We start from the raw sequence: 20451 nt of genomic DNA, 5'->3' as shown, positions 1-20451 counted from the left end.
CTCAAGTTCTGCCTCTAGAAGAAAATGGGTGGAGGGCACAGTGGGCACTGCGTTCGAAGCCACGAGGCGCAGGCGGAGAGCGGGGGTGATTGCCACCTCGCGGGAGCTCCGCGAGCAAACACGAGGCCCTTCATCCCCCGAGGACGCAGGAAGGGGGCTGAGGTTGCCTTTCACATAAGGTGGTGGCGAGACAGCCGAGCAGGTGACTTTTGAACTTGCCTCGTGCAGCCCTGTATTGTAATTGAAATTTCGGGCCTTGAATAAACCGAGGATCGCAACGTCTTCCAAACTCCAAGGTGAATCCGAAAAGGAAACTTCCTTTGAAAGCGATTGGATCTTCATCTTGACTATCTAGTTGAGTGTAGGAGACCCCTCCCCGCAGCTGGCCGGTTAGCTCAGTTGGTTAGAGCGTGGTGCTAATAACGCCAAGGTCGCGGGTTCGATCCCCGTACGGGCCACATGTGGTTTTTGTCCCCACTCCCTAAAAATCCGTGAACGGATAAGAAGGTGAAGCTCAGCCTCCTCTGCTCATCAGTGTTGAACAGGGTGTAGGTAGGGCGGACGGATGTCCAAAGATTCCCCAACCGTGACCGGATTCCTCAGGTGAATTTCTCTCCTTATGCTCTGCTTACTTGGGCCGGGCTGTCCTTGGCCTGAGCAGGTAAGTAAAGCTTTCAGAGCAACTCAGGCCCTGGCCTCTGCCCCCTTCTTTATTCCTATTTCCTCTTTTTCTGGCACTTGACTCCAGGGGTACTGGACTTGAGGACGTGCCTCCGACAGACCGCCCAAACGTTCACTGCTCTTTGCTCGTCCAGCTACTTGTTAGACCCAAAGCCATCTTCTGGGGGGCACCTGGCCCCTGTTGCCTCTCGCAGAGATCCAGGAAAACATGTCTTGTGACGTTTACTAAGTTGGGAATGTCTGTTGTTCAGCCATCTTCCCCATTAGACTGTAAGGGGAAGGATGCATCGGGGGCAGGGTGCTTATTGCCTTGTGCTAAGTACTTTTAAAAGTCTGCATTAATGATTGAAGAACGAACGAAATGTGTGCAGGCAGCAGGAAAGAGTGTGACCGGGGCTTCAAATGGACCTTACAGGCCTGTGAGATCCGTGCTGTCTCAACACAGTGCCTGGGGGGCGAGTGAGGGGGTGGCCTACAGCACATGGCAACTGGTCCCATTTCTCTGAGCGTATCCCTGAGGCTCATTCAGAATGGTTCTATGTGTCCCGGATCAAGGTGGAGGTACCAGGATCAGGATAGAGCGTGTCCAGTAGATCCAAAGTCAGGGAAAGTCTAGAAGGTTGGACCGGGCTGAGGCCGGGAGATGAGGGAGAGGACTCTGACCGCCTCAGACCCCAAGAGAGGGAAGGATAAATATGGACAAGAAGTGACCCCTTCCAGTCTCCCCAGAGCAGGCTTCCTGACATTTACAATAACTGACTCTAAAATATCAGTCTCGTTAATATCACGCTTCCACTCTTGATTTCTTAGTTTTGATAGGATCTTGCTTTCCTCTCAACTCTTTGCCCTTCTGTCAGAGCAGGCAGTTAGTTAGCTGTAAGAGGAAGCCTGGAGGCCAGCACGGAGGAGGCCGTGCCCAGCCTCAGGGAGGGTCTGTCGGGGCCTCACTCCCCGAGAAGCCCCAGCACACCAGATGGGCCCAAGAGGGCCGGGCCATGACAGCAAGCCCCTGAGCAAGAGAGGAGGAAAAGTGGGAACCCAGCCCCAAGTAATGAACATTCCGTCCCTTGGCTCACGACCGTCAGTAAAAGATGGAAGCCCAACCCCAGGGCGTGCAGCTCTCTCTCTGTCCCTCACCCCCTCTCCTATCTCCAGAGTGTGATTTTCACTTTAAGAAACTTTCTTGCTTGTGTGGCTTGACCCGCGTGCTGCGTGTCTGTCCTCGAATTCCTTCTCAAGACGAGACCAGAAACCTTCGGCCACTCCTATGGGTCTGACTCCTATGGGTCAAGGCCCCAGGGCCCAGGGTCTCCCAGTTCGCCGGGGAACGTGTCTGTATCGTGATTTTGCTCTATAAGGCCAATTAGATCGTGGATGGCGTTCAATTCTTCACTATGTCTGTTGATTCGTTACCTACTCAGCCCATCAATGCATGAGAGAGGAGTGTTGACGTCTGCCACTATAATTGTGGGCTTTTCTATTTTTCTTTTCAGATTTATTGGCTTTTGTTTATGAGTTTTGAAGCTCTGTGGCCAGGGGCATACACATTTAGGGAATACACGGTTATTCCTTTGGTGAGTTGACACCTTATAACTCTGTAACACTTCTCTTTATACCTGGAAGCATTGCTTTGCTTTGAAATCTATCGATACTGATATATCCGCTTCAGCTTTTTTTTTGGCTTGATGCTTGTATGGTGTACCTTTCCCCTTTCTTTACTTTCAGTCTTGTGTATGACTCTCAATCTTGCACGTAACTTCTTTTTTTTCTTTTTCAAAATTTTATTTAAATCCTAGTTATTGCATATACCTTTTAATCGCAGATATAAGGATATTTGAAGTGAGTTTCCTACCGCGAGAAATCTATTTTAATACATCCTGACCATCTGACTCTTGATTGATATGTTTAGATTATTTACGTTTAGTTTTCTGATATTTCGATGGGTTTGCCTATCAGTTTACTACTTAATTGATTAATGGCCTATTCCCTTGGTTTTTCATTCTTCTTTTTGTTTCTCTGGCTAGATACTTTTGGCTTATTTAAATGTTGTCAGTAAGCGGTCCAGCAATTACCAGACGCGTACAGAACTTTTCACAGGATACTTCGAATCATTAACTTGCTGTTCAAGTTAAATAAAGAAACCTCACGACCCTGTAATCTCTTTACCGGAACCTCCTTATGTTATCTGTATGGTACACAGAGATACAGTGAAAACGCCATCCGACAACGTTGTCATTTTCACTTTCAATCGTCAACCCTACTTTAAAGAACTCAAGAGGGAACAACAGTGTGTCACATTTGCCTGGCTATTGCCTCTCTCTGCTATCGTTCATTCATTCTTTGTATCTAAGTTTCCTTCCGGTATCCCTTTTCTTGTCTCCCAATTTTACGAATTCTTCTCTAGCACATCTGCTAGCAGCGGGTTCTCTTAGTGTTACCTTTAAGTGAGCATGTATTTCTTTCACCTTTATGTCCAAAGGATAATTTTTGCTCTCCTGAGCCTTCTGGGGTTAACAGGCCTTTCTTTCAGCATTTAATAGATGTTATGTCATTTCCTTCCGGTCCTTGTGGTTTCTGATGAGAAATACATCTCATCATCCAGATTGTAGTTTCCTTTTGGTTTTTGTCTTGATGCTGTCAGGATTTTTTTCCCTTTTGTTTCCAGCAGGCTGATTGTGACATGTCTGTGTGTGGATTTACCCACATTATCCTGCTTGAGGTTTGCTGAACTTCTTGAATCTGATTTATGTCTTTTGCCAAGTTTTGGGGAATCTTCAGCCATTAATAATTCAATTATTTTCCTTTTTTCAATGACCTCTTTCTCCTCTTCTTCTGCAATGATGTAAATATAATTTCTTTGTGATTTTCCTATTTGCCCCTGAGGCTCTGTCCAGCTTTTAAAAGCACTTTTCTCTCTGCCATTTAGATTGGGTACTTAATATTGTTCTGCCTTCATGCTGCCCGAAAGTTTCTCAGCCATCTCCTTCTGCTATTGGGACAATCCAGTGTTTTCATTCATAATTTTGGTTCATACCCTTTTCAGTTCTGAAGTTTCAACTTGGATTTACATCTTCAGATTATTTGCTAAGATTTTCCAACATTCCGTTCATTTCAAAGAACTCTTTGCCCTGGTTCTTGGAGCATTTAATCATTACTGCTGTAAAGTACTTGTCAGGTGATTCCAAAACGTGTGTCACCTCAATATTGGTATCTGTTGATTCTCTCCTCCAAGTGATTGAAGACTTTCTTGGTTCTTTATATGCTGAATCATTTTGGATGAGAACCTGGCCACTTAAATATTATGTTATAAGGCTTTGTGTCTCACTCAAATCTTACAGAGAAGCTTTGTTTTGGTGGGTATTTTGCCTTGTGTTCAAGTTCCAAGTACCAACCAGCCCTCGATGTGCTATGGTTTCAAGGTCCCTTCCGTTTTCAAAGCCTTTATAATACTCTTTGGAGATCTCTGGAGTGTGTGCACCCCAGTGGCCAGTGTGGACCGGGGCAGCGGGCTACCGCTCAGTGCGGTTCTCAAAGTCTATACCGTGTTGTTTAGGGTCAGAGCCCCTTGTCCACAGCTCGCCTGGTGCGTTCAAGGGTTCATAAACAACTTGACGTGTTTGCTTTCCACGTGTCTTCCCCAGTATTTTCTGGTTACTTGGGGTTCACCATCTCAATCCACTGAGAAGGAAGTTGGATCCTTCCTCACTCTGCTCTGCCTTGCGCTTGTCAGGAGGGCCAAGCTGCAGGAGAAATGGAGAAAAAGAGCAACTGAACGTGTCCCTTGGGATCACAGCTCCTCTGCAGAAACAAAACAAGTCATAAATTGATTGTAGATCTCCTTACCCCGCACAGGTAGAGCCAAAGAAGGCTGGTCTTGAACTTGCTGAGGCAAGGCACGAAAAAGCATCCAAATTAGTGGTTTCAAAGTGTCTAATATTTTCTCCGTGAATTCAATGGGTTGGAAGGTATGGAGTTGTGAGCTGTAGCATTGGGTCAAAACAGTGGAGTCTGGAGAATGTGGGCGTCGATCCCACTACCTCTCACATGCTAAGCGAGCGCTCTACCGCCTGAGCTAATTCCCCACCTCGCCCACTTTCGCCTCCAGTCTTTGACCTTACCGGTCCTCCCCTCAGTCAGTGCTCACTGTCCTGGGCGGCCCCCAGCACAGAAAATGTCAGAGCCTTTAGTATGAAATCAGGAGCCACTAAGGGCGTGTCTTCTCCGAGATGACCCAGGGCCAGAGAGCGACGGGTACCTTTTCCTCTGCCAGGGGAAGGAGGAGAAAGCAGCCACGGGAAAACTCCGGAGTCCCCAAACTTGCACGTTTCAGATTCTCCGGGACTAGAAGAAGACACATCTCAGGGAATGGGCTCATCCAGAATACATCGGCTAAAGTGGCCCAGCTATCTCAGGATGGTTCTCTGTGTCCTAAAGACAAAAACAAAAACCCAACAACGAAAGGGAGATGATCACTCGTTCCTCTCAGGTGGGGCTGCCTAGAATAGGAGCCGGTGATTTCTCCGGGAAGGCAAAAGAAACCGACTGTTTCCGCCCGGTTTCGAACCGGGGACCTCTCGCGTGTTAGGCGAGCGTGATAACCACTACACTACGGAAACCCACGCCCTGAGGGTGTTCCGAGATTGGTGTTCGAGTCTTCCTACGTAAAGCAAGTCGTGTGGCAGTTACAGATCCACGACCAGAAGAGCCGGAAAAAAAAAAAAAAATTCAAAGTAATACAAAACAGAAAATCCCAAACAGGCAGAGCTATAGGAACTAAGAGGAGAGATCGTATCAGCGTGAAGACATAAAAAATGGACGTTGAGGAGTCTCGAGGAGGCGTCAACAGGGCAGAAAGAACAGGCACGTACGTAGGAATTCCTGTGTTAAGAAATATACCTGTTCAGTTAGGGTGGGGTGTGTGTGTGTGTGTGTGTGTGTGTGTGTGAAACAGACACGGAGGGAGGCAGTGGTTAGGAAACCTGCATAGGGAGGCTCTATGTTGGGGAGATAGTGTGGAGCTCCAGAACCTTTCAGAAAACTCCAGGCAGATGGTTTACATAACCAAAGTAACATTGTAGGAACGGTTTTTAATGTGGAATGCCAGCGAGGTTGGCAATGGGGACACCGAAACTGACGAGAACGGAAAGACACTGGGGAGATGTCAAAGGGTTGGGGTTTGTCCTGTTAACTCTCGCGCCTCCGAGTACAATGAGTCTGTATCCTCAGGGCCCAGGGCGCTGCCCGCATAGAATAAACACATGCTCCGTAAACATCATAGAATGGGTGAAGGGATTCACGAGTGGGAAGAGAGAGAAGGATTCTGCAGAGGTTGGGGAGGACGGATGTACAGCAGTCATCGAGACACCGGGTGTAGACATCGGAGGCAGAAGAAGGAATCACGGGCACGGGGAAGTCTTGAGCCCAAGCGGCGGATACGGAAGAGATTTTTAATTAATGTCTCGTGAATGGAAGCCCAGATCCACTCATGTCCATAGTGGACAGATCCACACATCTGTCATGTGAATAAGAGCATGAATGGGTCCTGGCAGACGGGTCATGAATCTCCCTAAGGAAGACCGTACTTCTACTCTCCTTTCATGGCCTTTCTCTGAGAATCCCCCTAGTTTCCCCATCTTCTTGCCCCTGACAGCCTGGGCCTTTGTGTTCCCCTCCAGACACATGGGGCACAGACACCGCAGACCCACAGGTTCCCTTTTCACCCTGTGTCTCTAGGTGCCCCTCGCTGGCCTTCTTCGCTTCCCGAGGCTAAGCGGGGAGGCCTTCTTCTCACCAGGACCTCTCTGTCCAGAAAATAGGGCCGGAGGCCCACCTTCTCACTAGCCTAAAGCTGGGAATCTTGAGTCGGAAACGCCCAGCACAGCCCGGTGCAGATGACGGTCGCCCTCTCCCCAGCTCTTTCTCAGGTTTTTCTTCTTTGTCTACAGCCCGGTGACAGAGAGTGTGGGTCAAAGGCTAAGCCTGAGCTGCCTTGGGCGTGAAATCAGAAAAGCACCAGAAATGCATACATTGCCATTTTTTTTTTTTTTTTTTTACAAAAGGCCCGATGTTTCCTGGGATTGAGTTCAGGAGAGAAACCCTAGGGACTGCAGGAGCCTATTAAGAAAGAAGGAAGAATCGTTGCTGGAGAAAACAGGGGTCTTTCCCGCGACTCACTGCAAAGAAGGGCATTCTAACATCTGACCCAATTCTCATGCTCTAAGCCTCTTTTTGACCTGTGGTCCTTCTGGGCACGTGCCCCAGCCCATTGTGTGGATCTCACCGGGTCCGTGGGGTTACGTCACTACCATTGAAGACGACCCGACCGAGGGCAGAGCATCTCAAATATGACTTCAGCAAAAGCACAGAAACTGCTGTTTCTGTCAGGGAGTGTGGGGGAAAGGGAGACCTACCGTTTGTCCCATGACAATGATCTAGCTCTGAAACGCTTTCACTATCTTGAACGGCAGCCAGAAGGCAAATGAAAGGTCCCTGCCGGGTGGGGTGCCCCGTTGAAATGACAGGGCTGTCCCAGAAGTTGGGTATCTCTCTGTAAAAGCAAGGCTGCCATTGGCACCCGATTTGGAGATATGGCCACCTAGGAGGAGAACGTGGGGGACCCCTGGGCCTCACATCTGCACCTCCAGCCCCTCCCAGCGTGGCCCCGGTCACTGGGTCAGGCTTGATCCCTCTCCCTAACTTCCAGAGAAAGATAGGATTGGCATAAGGGGACGCTAGGATTCCGGGACAAGGATAAGGGAGGGGGAGGGGGAGGAGGAAGAATTCGTGAGAGGACATCGAAACTGGCTTTTACTCAGCATTTAATTTTAGAGAAGTCAAGAAATGGTCAGGAAAGATCAACACCGATGCTCCAGGCGTCAGAATCTCTTTTCATCCTAATTATCTCTCAGGGATGTTCGAGACGTGGAGTCAGAAATCATGGGAAAAGGCTTTTCTCCATCGTGAAAGAAACCACCTGTTTCTTTTCTCCCTTCCTCGCCTGAACTCAGTAGGTAACAACTCCGATGCACGTGCCCGGCAAAGCGCGGAACGAAATCTAGAACGTTTCTCTCCATCACGGACATTTGAGTCAGGTCCGCTGCTTCACCATCCCGACGTCCCGAACTCATCCGGGGACCAGGACCCTGCTACCTGCGCACGTTACGTCCCGCAGCCCGGCTTCCTGCTTTGCCCAGAGAACAATCCATTTCTCAAGCCCTCATGGGCTCTTCCCTTCCCCAGGAGCTCCGTTTTCCACGTAGAAGAAAGGCTGTTCTGTCCAAGACGAGAACCCTGGTGGTGAATTCTAACCTCAACCTGCAAATAGCTCTCCTACCCCCCTCCCCCCCGCCCCAGTCGCCTTGATGGCTAAAAATTACGCTAGTGACAGTGTTAGAAGAACTAAGGCACAAGGATCTCAACAAGCAAGAAGGAAGGAGAGACTGAGAAGTATCTTCAAGGTGCTAACTCTTCTGACTCTTTCCCGGAAAGCTGAAGGAACCACCTCCACGCTCCCGCCCCCCTTTACTGTCGACCGATCCCCCCACAGTAAACGTTGTCACTGGGTCATTCTTCATTTTTCCTGTTTGCTTCTTGTCTGTTCCTCTCACACCCCCCCCTGCACAGGGATGCAGCTCCGGGAGGGAGGGAGTTTTTGCATTGTTACACTCTTTAATTACTGCCCCCAGAACTGCCCATTAATCAGCTAGATGTGCTCTAGAAATATTTATTGAAGGATTAAAAGAGACAAAAAGGATTTTACACTTCTCTTACCCCTTAATTGCGCTTGGGCGACCTTCAGAGCGGGGAGTTGGAAGAGAAATTTCCCCTGCTTCTTGCATAAGACAGAGAAGAAGACCAACAACACAGTATAGCTTGTAGTTTCTGGCACAATCTGAGTTTCTCCAGCGTTCATTTTCCTGAAACCACTGGGAAGCCCAACGAACTACAAAACTGATTTCACTGTCCTCAGCAAGTACTGAGTCAGTCTTGAAAAAAAAAAATCCTTATCAGGAGCCACTTGATAATTTTACTTTGTGTTCTTTCTTTCTTTCTTCTTCTTCTTTTTTTTTTAAATCAAAGTAATTTTAGGTTCTGGCCAACCGTGAAGAAAAAGACTCAGCTTGCCCTCTCTGAGGCTCGAACTCAGGACCTTCAGATTATGAGACTGACGCGCTGCCGGCTGCGCTAAGAGGGCAGCTTGCAGGGGGTGCTCCCATTTAAAGTAAAATATCAAATATTTTCCAAGCACCGCTGCTTTATTGGTTTCCAGCTTTCAAGAAATACAATCGATGCTACTTGAAAATCACTCCATATAAGCCAATGCTGCACCCGAAGGAATTTACGCCCAAGATCCGTGAAGTCCAGGCTTTTCCGGGAATCCGCCCAAGCCTAGGTCCATCGGGGCTGCAGGACGGGGGATAGTAATTCCTGGCTTTTGCTGCTCCGGGGTTCCAGTGATGTGGTTGTTCCTGCCCTCGGAGATCTCAGGCGATCTTACGCCTTCCAAGGTCTCCTTTGTTGGAAATAAACATACGAGGTGCTTATTTAAGAGGAGTTCACAGCCTGGAGGACTAATGAATGAATGAATGAACTAATGAATGAATATAAGTGAGTAAGTAATCCTCACATTTGTCCACAGCCCGTACTTCTCTGTCTTCCTCTGTTTTACCTCCCCTGACATCTACCTGACTGGAGGCATCCTCCCTGCGAAAAGCACAAACCAAACGTAGTAAAAGCCTTGCTCTTTGCTTTGCTTTGTGACGCACCAGTAATTATAGACAGATTTGTGGAGCTTATCTCACAGAGTCCAGTAGGATTCGGGCAACACAACTATTTATCAAAATCTGCACTTCCCAGATATAATGGAGGTTCAGATAAATTCAGTATTGCTCCTAATTTCCCAGAGCTGCTCAGTGGCAAAACCCGAATGGAGAAGCAGATTTGTTAGACTGCACCGTGGGAGCTCTTTCTCTGCTCCAACTCAAGACGTCGCTGTTGTCCGCAGTAGCCCGTCTAGCCCTCTGCGTGCCGGCCTTTGGGCTTAGACTTCCAAGTCAGTTTTCACTCATTCTCCTCCGGCAACTCCTACATCCGGGGACTTGATAATTACCGAACTTTGTTCTTGTGCAATTCTTTTGCATCTATCATTTCTCTTCCATTAATTCAGGACTTATTTGCTGGGGAGATGCTCTTGGCTGGGCCTGGTGCTCAGCTCAGGAGCTCCAGAAGGAATCTGGCGACCCCAGCCCACAAGAGATGGGAAGGAAATGACGCAATTCCCAGTTTCACCACTTTCTCCCCGCCCCCCGGGCATTTACAGATAGATAACTCTGTAAACTCCTGAAGTATCAATTTTACACCTTTAGAAGTTCCATCTCTTGGGTGAACAGACACCAAATAATTACACCACCTCTCTCTTTATATGTGGAAAGTTTCTCTGCTTTGAAATCTACTTTGTCGGATATAAACATACCCAATTCACTTTTTTTTTTTTTCCTTAGTGGCTTAATTTTCCCCATTCTTTTACTTTTACTCTACCGAAGCCATTATATTTGAGGTGAGTTTCTTATAATCAGCACATCTTTGGGCCATGGTTTATTTTTCATACATTCTGGCCATCTCTAGTATGTAACTGCTGTGTTTAGACCAGTTACGTTTAATGTTATTAAGGATATGTTTGTGTATTAGGTCTATGATTTTTACTTTGTTCATTCTGTGCTTCATTCTCCTTTTTCTGTCTTCTTACTTCCTTTTGACTTTTAGAAACACACTATTAATTTGTCTTTTGTGTTTGTGTGTGTGTGTGTGTTTTTACTATACCTATTTGTATAGGTATGTAGCCATTATCTAGGTTATTAATAATAGCAATTGGCACATGTATTACCCTATACATACTTAACATTTTGCAGTCTATTTTAGAATCAATGTCATACCATTCAAGTCGAACCTAGAAACCTTATCACCTTTTAGATCCCTTAACTCTAACCCATTTGTGTTGTGAATATAGTATATTTAGATGAAATGAAAATTAATCAGTGTTATAAGTTTTGCTTTCGGTTATCAGGACCTTACTTAAAAAATTATAAAAAGGACTTTGAAGAGCTCCAGAGAATATCAGTCTATCATACTCGCTTTTCTGCTGAGAAATTATTCCTTCACCTATTTTTTAGTGGGTCCTGTGTCTAATATGGAGCTTGAACTCACGATCCTGAGATCAAGGGCCAGATGCTCTACCGACTGAGCCACTCCGGCACCCCTTCCTTCACTGCCGATGCTCCAAATTCCCTGTCAATTCTCTTCAGTCCAGTTTTTTGTTTTTTTTTTTTTAAGCTGTTCTGATACCAGTGGATTTTCTCGGTCCTCTTTCAAGTGAGAAATGTATTTATCTCACCTTCACGTCTGAAGGATATTTTTGTTATAGATAAAATTTCAGCTTAACAATTATTTTCTTTTAGCATTTAGAAAAACATCCTTCCCTGTCTTTCTAGCTTCCATGGTTTCTGATAAGAATTCCACAAACATGCAGATTGTGGTTTCGTTCTCCCCTGGCAGCTTTCACGTGCTTTTCTTTCATCTTCAGCGGTTTGACTGTGATGTGCTCGGGTGTGATTTTCTTTGGATTTATCCCTCTTGGGTTTACTGGACTCTCTGAATCTGGTTTAGGCGCGTTGCACGTGCCTGAGCCGTGTTGCACTTAGGGCCGGGCTGCAAGGGACAACGGAGAAAAACAGCATCTGGCAGTGACTCGTCCTTCGGGGTCATAGATTTTACAACCTAACAGTCTACGTGCTAGGGGTTTGTGGGGCCGAGGCCAAAAGTGGAGAATGTGGGCATCGATCCCACCACCTCTCGCATGCTAAGCGAGCGCTCTACCACCTGAGCTAATTCCCCGGACATGTGCTATGGGTCCTTCCAAGTTTTCTTTAATAAGGAGATGCGTGGTCTCCATTATTCCCCATCCTTGGGGACCCAGAGTACCGGGCGGGTCAAGTTCATGGACGCGGAACGTGGATTCAGCTGAGCGCGCATCTTCTCGAGACTCGCCAGGCCGGGGGCGGAGCGGTCACCGGTCCCTCCGCGGGGGGCGGAGGGGGACAGAGTCGCCAAAAGATCTGGTGCCGCCAGAACCTCCCGTCGCGCGCTCTCCGGGACAGAAGCGCGCCCTTTCGGGTCGGGAAGGAGTCCCCCGGGACGGGACCCCCACAGCCCCGCGACGAGGCGGCCTCCGGAGGGGGCGGCGGGACGGCCCCGGGTCGCGGAGGCAAAAAGACGCACGCTGTTCCCGCCCGGTCTCGAACCGGGGACCTCTCGCGTGTGAGGCGAGCGTGATGACCGCTACACCACGGAAACCCCGCGTGGGGGCGCCTCTCCTCTGTTCCGGGATGCGCCTTCGCCCGGGTAAACGTGCGCCGCCTGGCGGTCCCGGTCCGTACTGCAGACGAACAGCCGGACCCCGAATGTGCCCCACCGAAGGGCGGAGAAGCACGACCGCCGCGGAGCGTGGGCACCAAACTGCTCCCGGGGGGATGCGGGCGCGGAGGGTACCGGGGGGAGGTGGGGGGAATGGGGGAGGGGAGCGCAGGCGCGGCCGTAGGAACGCCCTGGGGGGAGGGCGAGGCCTGTTTAATTACTGGAGTGAACGACGAAGTGCCTCGGGGCGGCCGGGCGGGGACAGCGGGGTCCCCGCAGCCGCACTGCGCCCGAGAGGGGGTTGGGGGGACGCGAGCCCGCCCTCTCCCCCCTCCCGCGCCGTCCTCCCCCTGCCGGCGGCGGCGACCTCCACGCCCCGGGGCAACCGCGGGGCTTCTGACCTGCACGGCAAGTTCAAACGGAGGTAATAACGGACTTTGGATTTTTTGTTTCTTCTTTCTCGGCGCAGACGGGACGGGGAGGGGAAGAAGCCCGACAGGCCGCGATCCGCGGGACGGAAGGCGGTCGCAGGCAGGCCGCGAGGGGCGTCCGAGCCCGGGGATGCGCCGACGGCCACTCCCGGTTCTCCGGGCCCGAAGAAGCGGATTTCGGGGGTGGCGGAAAGGGCCCCCTGCTCCCCGCGATTGAGATTTGCGTGAAGGTTTATTTAGCCCGGGAAGGAAAGGGAGAAGGATGACGCCCGATGTCAGATGGAGGCAAGTGTGGATCGGAGGCCTCTGCACCGGGCGGCCCTGAGACCAGAGTGACGGAAACGAAGGCTGTGACCCAGAGTTGTCGGAGAAAACGCCCGCAGGCACGTCGGGAACAGGCGGTGCGTGGCGGCAGGCGGTTAAAGGTGCCTGGGCCTCACCCCTACCATCGTGCTCCCACGTTTTAATGACACCCAGGGCGAATTCCTGGGGATCGCCTGCTAGGTCACAAACAGAACCAATGAGAACCTTTTCCAAGGCCACCTCTGTGCCCCAAGACAGCTATTTGTCAAGGGACCCAGTCAGCGGCAGGTTGACCCAGTCACACAGTAAATGCCCAGCAGAAAATGCTGTAGGGTAATTCCTTCCCCAGCAGGTGTCAGATCTAGTGAGAGTTCCAGCAAGGGCGAGTTCGGGAAGGTCATGACTCCTAGCGGGCTGGCCCGTGGGACGTCCCTGCATCTCATCCCACGCTGACGGCCTTTCCTCTTCTTCACCTTGAGCCGAAGCCTTAGACACACCAAGAGCCCAGCATGAGGTTCTGGCAACAAGGGCCAGAGAGGTCCCCACCTCAGCTGTCAGCCTCTCAATTCTTCTGTGTCCAGACTTGACTCTTTTGCATCACGGAGGCCATTACTCAAATGTCACGGCCTTAGAGAGCCCTTCCCCGACCTCTCCAGCTACATCAATGCCCCACCTGTCTCTCTCTTCTTCTTCTTCTTTTTTTTTTTAATTCTGTACCGGAAAGTATGTGAAATTGCTGTTACATTTTCCATACTTCCTCTAGAGTAAAGGCTTCTTGAAAGGTTGACGGTCTAGATCCTGTCTAGGACGATGCTGGTCCCAGCTATCGCCTGTTCAGTCATTGGTGACATGGAGGGGACAGTTTCCCTCTGTCTTGTACTCTTTCATAGGGTCAATTCAAGGAGGAACCATTCTTAAACTGAGGCCACATGCTCGCTAGGGGGCCCTCTGGTTTCCTGGAACGGACGAGATAATTGCGCACAGCCGAAAGGAGGCAAGAACACGTCACCCGTGGCGTTTTTGAATACTCGTTTCTGCTTGGCAATCACACAGCACCCCTTTTGGAGCTCTTAGTGGCTTAAGGAAGAGGCAGTTGCCACGATTAATTTGTAAGAAATGGAAGTGATCGGGTTTTGCTAGTGGCCGGCCGTGATCATGTAGCGGTTAATACTCAGGTGGTGACTGTGGCGCCCTCAGTGGGAATCTGAGTGTGGCAGTCTGGAATCGGTTCATTGCCTCCACCCCCGAAACTGAATCTAAGGCTTTGATCGGAAGCTGGGTTTTCTTCCATTCGGAAGAAAATCTGTGCTTCTTTCCGGGCACTGCCTGTCAAATCAGGCCAGAAGGGGAAGAAAAATCTGAGCTTTCTCAATTCGTTGTTCTCTTTCTCTGTGCACCTCCACTCAAGGCGGTGCTCACAACTGTTTTGAGGATGAGAAGCCGTTCATCTGCTTTAACCCAAGAGAATCTGCCAAGTCCCTGAAGAATGAAACAACAGGGTTTGAAGGCAAATTAGGAAGGACTTGCTTTTGCTCGAGCGTGCACGGGAAAAAATTCCAGGAGTGAAGGTGTTCGACGGGCCAGCCCTCCTCACGAATGGCTTTGGATGTCAGGATAAAGCATTTGGACAGTCTCTGTAGCTAAGTTTGCTGGTAAATGAATTTAGTCTGGGCTGTATCTGAGTTTGCATTTCAGTAACATGCCAACAGGGGGCAGCACTAAGCTGAGCGCGAAGGCCGGGAGGCCGGGAGGTCAGGGCATTATCGTGAGGGTCTGGCCGGAGGTACTCTCCAGTAACTCTGTTGGGGTTGGACACCTTTACTCATCTGGCAAATCTTCATTTGAGGGCCTACTGCATGCTGTCGGGCGGGGCGGGGGTCAGAGTGCATCCCTAGATGCTAGATGGCATTGACCCCAAGGCCCTTGGGTGTGAAACTCTTTCGAATCTGATCTCATATGGAATTCTATGGAGAGGTCCCAAGGAACCACTGCCCTGTGCGTGGAGAAAAGGCATTCCGTAATGCAGACATCGGAGGAGGAATTGGGCCTCGGTTTTGAGGTCCGAGGCAAGGAATTGGTCCAGCAGGGTGATCGGTGGGACTTTCCCCTCCCCATCGGAAGACCCCGACGTGGGGGTTCAACGTGACTTTATTTTCCCGTGTGCAAGATGTCAATCGACATCGCTGTTTTAAGAACAAAATGAATCCAGGCAACAGAGACGTTAGGAAGACGTGTTACCCCCACGGTCCCCTTCACGAAGAGCAGGTTTGGGACTGCAATCAGAGGCTGAAGCCAATTTCCGGAGAATGAAAATGCTTCCATTTTGGACACAAAGGTGGGGTGCACCCCGGGAACGGGGCAGGAATCCAGCAGCAAAGGGGCCGGAAGTACCTGTTTGCCACTGGTCAACCTGACGGTCTGGGAGAGGAAGAAGTTTTGTTTTCGGCGGGTCTGGGAGGGTCACCCGGGTACCGCGTCACAGCAGGAAGTGGGTCCAGACACAGGCCAGGCTACGGGGCGGACAGGGTGGGTTGGGTTGTAAGTGGGGTCATCGCGGGAGGCAGAGGGCATGGGAACTTTCCCACTGCAGGGTCCCCTACCTGGAGAGGTCTGATTCAGGTTCGTTTTCTTCAAGTCCTTCAAGTCCTATTTTCTTCGAGTCACACGAGCCGCTCACGTCGGTTCCTCGCTGGTGATCTGGGTCATCTGGAGAGCGATGACCTCGTGACAGATTTCCGGCGCAGAGCGAAGCGGACATACAGAGAGAGGTCTGGGACCGCGGCGTTTGCGAGTAGGAAGCCACTGCGGGTGCAAATCCCTACACACTTGCCCGTGGGAGACACATCGGCGCTGTTAATAGTGGTTGTCACTGGAGCGGCGACCAGTGCTGGTGGCATCTGAGTTTGGACTCCAGGAACGTATCTCCGCTTCCAAAAGTTTAAAGACAAAGTTTGGGCCGCCAGGATGGAAGGAGCCGCTCAGCCCAGGCCATTCTGTTCTCTTTTCTGTCGCCCGAATTCTCTCCGCTGCCCCCTGCGCTCGTCCAGCGTTGGTCTGGAAGTAGGATAGAAAGTCCGTCCCTTTACTGGCCGGGATCCTCTCTCTGCCATTCTGTCGGCTGGCCCGCTCGCGTGTGCGTCGGCGACCCCCCCCCCCCCGCCCCCGCAGCGGGGACGAGCCCTGCAGCAGCAGCGGCCACAGGGACCTGTCACTTTGGAGGCCCGGGGCTGGAGGGGCGCGATGCGCAGGGCGCGCACTGCGCCACGTGGGGCGGCTGCGCTGCACCTGCGGGGGCGGGGGGAGCTCCGCTGCGTCTGGGCCCCCGTGCCGCCCAGCTGAGCCCAGCCCCGTACCCTGCCACTGGGTAGCCACAAGGTCCAGGTCGTCCCTGTCACCGTGAGAAGGGCTCATGGCCTCCCAGCTGCTTCTCTCTCGGGGTGGAGGGGGGTGGGTTGTGGATGATTCCCGTGCGTTCTGTCCTCGCCCTCCAGCTTCTCTCCTCCGTCAGGGATGAAGTCGCTGTGGATTGTTGCGGTGTGGATTCCGACGGCCCCGCACCGGAGGAAACGGAGCAGGATTGTCAGAGGATTCGGAGCGGTAACAAAGGGGCGAGCGTTCCCAAACCGGAGACGGTTTCATGCAAAATGGGCTGGTGTCGAAGATGTCATTAGTCCATTTGTGCCAGACTCTGGCCTGCTTCGTACGTCTTCCCTCCGTCCTCAGGGGTGTGGGGACGGAACCAGAGTTCTAATTAATGCAACTCCTCATAATAAAACAGCCCCTGCAGGTGGTAAGCCCCACCGCCCCCTCTATCCCCAAAAGGATGGGGATGCCGAGCCAGCCAGGAGTCGAACCTGGAATCTTCTGATCCGTAGTCAGACGCGTTATCCATTGCGCCACTGGCCCCGCCGGTGGAGGCGGTCGTTCAAGCATCAGTAATTAGTCTTCCCCAGGTGCTCGAATTCCTCTGTCCCTCGGTTTCTGGGTCGCTCGCGTGCACTCGGCCCCTTTCCGGATTCGCGGTCTACCTCGAGGACTCATTAGTTCGGTGTCCGGCCGGCTCAGGGCACTGACCTCGTGGCCGAGCCCCTGCCAACCCCAAACGATGGAGGTGTTGCGGCCTAGCTGTTGGAGAGCTGCCGGAAGCCGGGGGTCGGGGACCAGCGTGACCGCAGGCGGTGAGAAACACCGCCAACCGGGTCAGACTCCTTCTTACCCAGTTTGGGCTTTGTGCCTTCCCGCTGTCGTCGGCGCAGAGCGCCCGGGGCTCCCCTAGATGGCGCTGTGTTGCCCACGGGCCGTTTGCCCGGGGGGTGTCGCTCACCGAATTGCGTGTCCCTTGAGGGCAGCACCCTCAGGGTCAGCAATAACAGTTCCCGGTGAACGTCTGTGCCCGAAGAATTGAGGGAGAGCAAGGCCTGCGTGCAGGCGTGTGAATCCACGCTCTGCTAATCCGGAGGTTTCGGTGGAAGCCCCGAGGAGTTCTGGGCACAGCGCTGCGGCTCTGGTTTCCTGAGTTCGGCTGTGAGGCTGCCGGGGCTGGGCAGGCCCAGCAGGTCTAAAGCTAGTGACGCACAGTAGGGCTGGGCTGGAGCCAGTGGCCGAGAAGCTTCCTAAGCGAAGAGAGTGTCTAGCCTGATGGGACGGAAGAGAAAGCTGAGCGAACCAAAGGCACACGGGCCTGGCAGTCTTCGTGGCACCTGTGTGGTTGCTTTGGAGTTTGTCCCGATGCCGGCGACCAGGAGGGTTTAGAACTGAATGCTGACACACAGCGTCCGTGACATCGACCTCTAAAGATGCCGCCCCAGTAACAGGAAACCTTCGGCAATGGATCCACAACCAGTGAAACCACAACATTCAACGGCCCAAACGAAGTGGATTCTTTGCCACACGCAACAAGCCCAGAGGGCGAGGAAGCCCAGCGCGTGGTGTGCCGTCTCAACAGATGGATCTCACGCGCCAGCCGGTTTCCCTGCAGTTCCTCAAACTCTCAGGAGCTTTCAAGTCCAGAAGGAAAACAAAACAAAACAAGACAAAAACCCAGACAGGCCTCTTTCCTCTGTCTCTTGTGGAGGACAAGGTCTCCTGTCTGCTCCCGGTAGATTTCCGGCTAGATATGCATAACTGGCGGGAATTATTCCCCGGAGCAGGCCCACTGTGGTTGATTAGGTCAATCCTAATTCTTCTTCTGGAGCCGGGAGTGGGGGTCTATCTCCTCCAAAGCCGAGGAGGTGGAGGGGATTTCGTCATGCGGAGGAAAACATGTTTCTGTTGGAAAGGAGGCGTGGGGGCCGTGCGATTGGCGGTGGGGTCCCCACGCGGGAGTCAGCTCCGTCCCTGGGTTTGACATAAAATGAAATCAGTAGCCTTTAAGGCATTTTTGAGAGCTGAGAGCTCTATTCCTTACGTTCACCTACATCAGATCATGGCCCCATTTCCGGATCTAACCCTCAGAGAAGTAACGTGACCTGCAGTTTGTTTTCGATGCAGGTACAGTAGCCGGACATTCATTGCACCTGACAACGTGTTGACCTAGGGATCGGAAGCATGTACTTTGGGCTGTTAATGATGCCGCGCGTCACGGATCTTCACGACCCCGGAGTGAGACGATACCGCAGTGTCTAGGTCTGGAGTGTCCGCGGCCAACGTGTGCCGCACAGAGCACGGCGCTGGGACTCAGCCGTCTGCTCCCCTGGGACGGAGCGGGGGCCTTCAACTCTTAAAACTCTCTCGGTAGGGGCGCCTGGGTGGCGCAGTCGGTTAAGCGTCGACTTCAGCCAGGTCACGATCTCGCGCTCCGTGAGTTCGAGCCCCGCGTCGGGCTCTGGGCTGACAGCTCAGAGCCTGGAGCCTGTTTCAGATTCTGTGTCTCCCTCTCTCTCTGCCCCTCCCCCGTTCATGCTCTGTCTCTCTCTGTCCCAAAAATAAATAAAAAACGTTGAAAAAAAAATTAAAAAAAAAAAAAACTCTCTCGGTAATTTATGCTACTAAGTTTGCAAAACACACACCCCTCACTGGTTCCCACACGTAGTTTTGCGGCATCTTCAACGGCTGTCGGCATTTTTCATTTATTTCGTCATCGTGAGCGGCTCCTTTCGGGCATCGCCGCAGTTTAACGTTTTCCGACGTGAGGCGGACCCTCTCTTCTCGTCGCCGTCCAGGAGAAGGCGCTGCTAGGGAAAGGGACAGCGGGCTGGGACGGAGACCCAGCTTCACACCCGGACCCTGCCTTTTATCAGCTATGCGATGGCCAAATCACGTAATTTTTCAGCCTCCGCATGTCCTATCTGCGGTGTGAGGGCGACCGTCACTTTGCAGGTTTGTTGGGAGATTAAATAACGTGGGGCAGGGAGGGTCCTGGCGGATCTCGGCTGTAAGACGTGGTCTCCATTGACAGCCACGTCCCGTCCCCTCCCCCTGCCTGCCCCCAGCTTCATGTCAAAAACTCAAACTCAAAATAACTCAGTAACTCAGAACTCAATCACTGCATAGGTATTTACCAAGCAACGTGTGAAACGCTAAGGATTCGCAGATGAAGCTGAATCCCCATTTCCTCGAGGAGCGAACATCCAGCCAGAGAGAGACAAATCGAAACTCATCAGCACAGTAAGACAGGAGACCGGTCATCCCAGAAACAAAGAAGAAAATGTGTTGTTACCAGCATGGAAACGAGGCACCGAACTCCGGAGGGGAAGTCGGCGGGAGCTCTGCCTGACCGGGTCACAGCCGACTTCGTCTTGAAGGAGAAACACATCTGACCTTGTGAAGAAGGAAGGAAGGGGCCAGGGGGTTCCGGGCGCGCACGCCTGGACGTTCCAGAAGGTGCCTGGCACAGCTGAGGGAAGTTTCAGCAGGTGGAACTGTGGTTTGAGTCGGCTGGAGAACGGGAGCCAAGCAGCAGGAAAAGAGCTAGAAAGGCCGCTGGCAGGGTGCTGGCGGCTGCAGATACACTGACGATGTTTTTTTCCAGATTTGCTGGTTCATTTCTTACACGTTTTAATATTCTTTTTGTTGTTGTTTGCATGTATGACATGCACACGATAAAAAAAAAAAAATTAAGGGGCACCCGGGAGGCTCAGCCGGTTAAACGTCCAATGTCAGACTCTTGGTTTCCAGCTCAGGGGCTCAGGGCGTGGTCTCATGGTTTGTGGGATCGAGCCCCGCATCGGGCTCTGGGCTGAAAGTGCGGAGCCAGCTTGGGATTCTCTCTCTCCCTCTCTCTGCCCCTCCCCGGCACAAGTGCGTGCGCGCACTCTCTCAAAATAAATAAATACACATCAAAAAAATAAAAATAAAAAATTAGGGGCACCTGGGTGGCTCCGTTGGTTAAGTGTCTGACTTCAGCTCAGGTCATGACCTTGCTGTTCATGGGTTCAAGCCCGGCATCGGGCTCTGTGCTGACAGGTGGGATCCAGGAGCCTGCTTCGGATTCTAGCTGTCCTCCCCACCCACCCCACCCCCCCCCCCAAATCTCTTGTGTAGCCTGGATTCTACCAAAGCTTTCTTTGAGTCTAGGAGCTACTCATGCGTGTTTCCAATAATTTTCATTGTTTAAGGTAGTTTAGATCTGGTTTCGTTCCCTGCACCAGAAAGAGTCCTGAATAATACAACCGTGAAGAGATTCCAC

At 51.6% G+C, this 20451-nt stretch overlaps 6 non-coding genes across 6 annotated transcripts; 1 reads left to right on the top strand and 5 right to left on the bottom strand.

The window, feature by feature from the left end:
* Window positions 1-384: 384 nt before the first annotated feature.
* On the top strand, window positions 385-458 carry TRNAI-AAU. Its single transcript has one exon. It is a non-coding gene; the product is annotated as a tRNA-Ile (tRNA).
* Window positions 459-5224: 4766 nt separating this feature from the next.
* Window positions 5225-5297, bottom strand: TRNAV-AAC. Its single transcript has one exon. It is a non-coding gene; the product is annotated as a tRNA-Val (tRNA).
* A 3505-nt stretch (window positions 5298-8802) lies between these two features.
* On the bottom strand, window positions 8803-8875 carry TRNAM-CAU. Its single transcript has one exon. It is a non-coding gene; the product is annotated as a tRNA-Met (tRNA).
* A 2623-nt stretch (window positions 8876-11498) lies between these two features.
* On the bottom strand, window positions 11499-11571 carry TRNAA-AGC. The gene has a single exon. It is a non-coding gene; the product is annotated as a tRNA-Ala (tRNA).
* A 386-nt stretch (window positions 11572-11957) lies between these two features.
* On the bottom strand, window positions 11958-12030 carry TRNAV-CAC. Its single transcript has one exon. It is a non-coding gene; the product is annotated as a tRNA-Val (tRNA).
* A 4627-nt stretch (window positions 12031-16657) lies between these two features.
* On the bottom strand, window positions 16658-16730 carry TRNAR-ACG. The gene has a single exon. It is a non-coding gene; the product is annotated as a tRNA-Arg (tRNA).
* Window positions 16731-20451: the final 3721 nt, after the last annotated feature.

The sequence above is a fragment of the Panthera leo genome, chromosome B2 (genome assembly GCF_018350215.1).
Source record: "Panthera leo isolate Ple1 chromosome B2, P.leo_Ple1_pat1.1, whole genome shotgun sequence".
Classification (NCBI taxonomy): domain Eukaryota; kingdom Metazoa; phylum Chordata; class Mammalia; order Carnivora; family Felidae; genus Panthera; species Panthera leo.
This window is presented reverse-complemented; position numbering and strand designations above follow the sequence as displayed.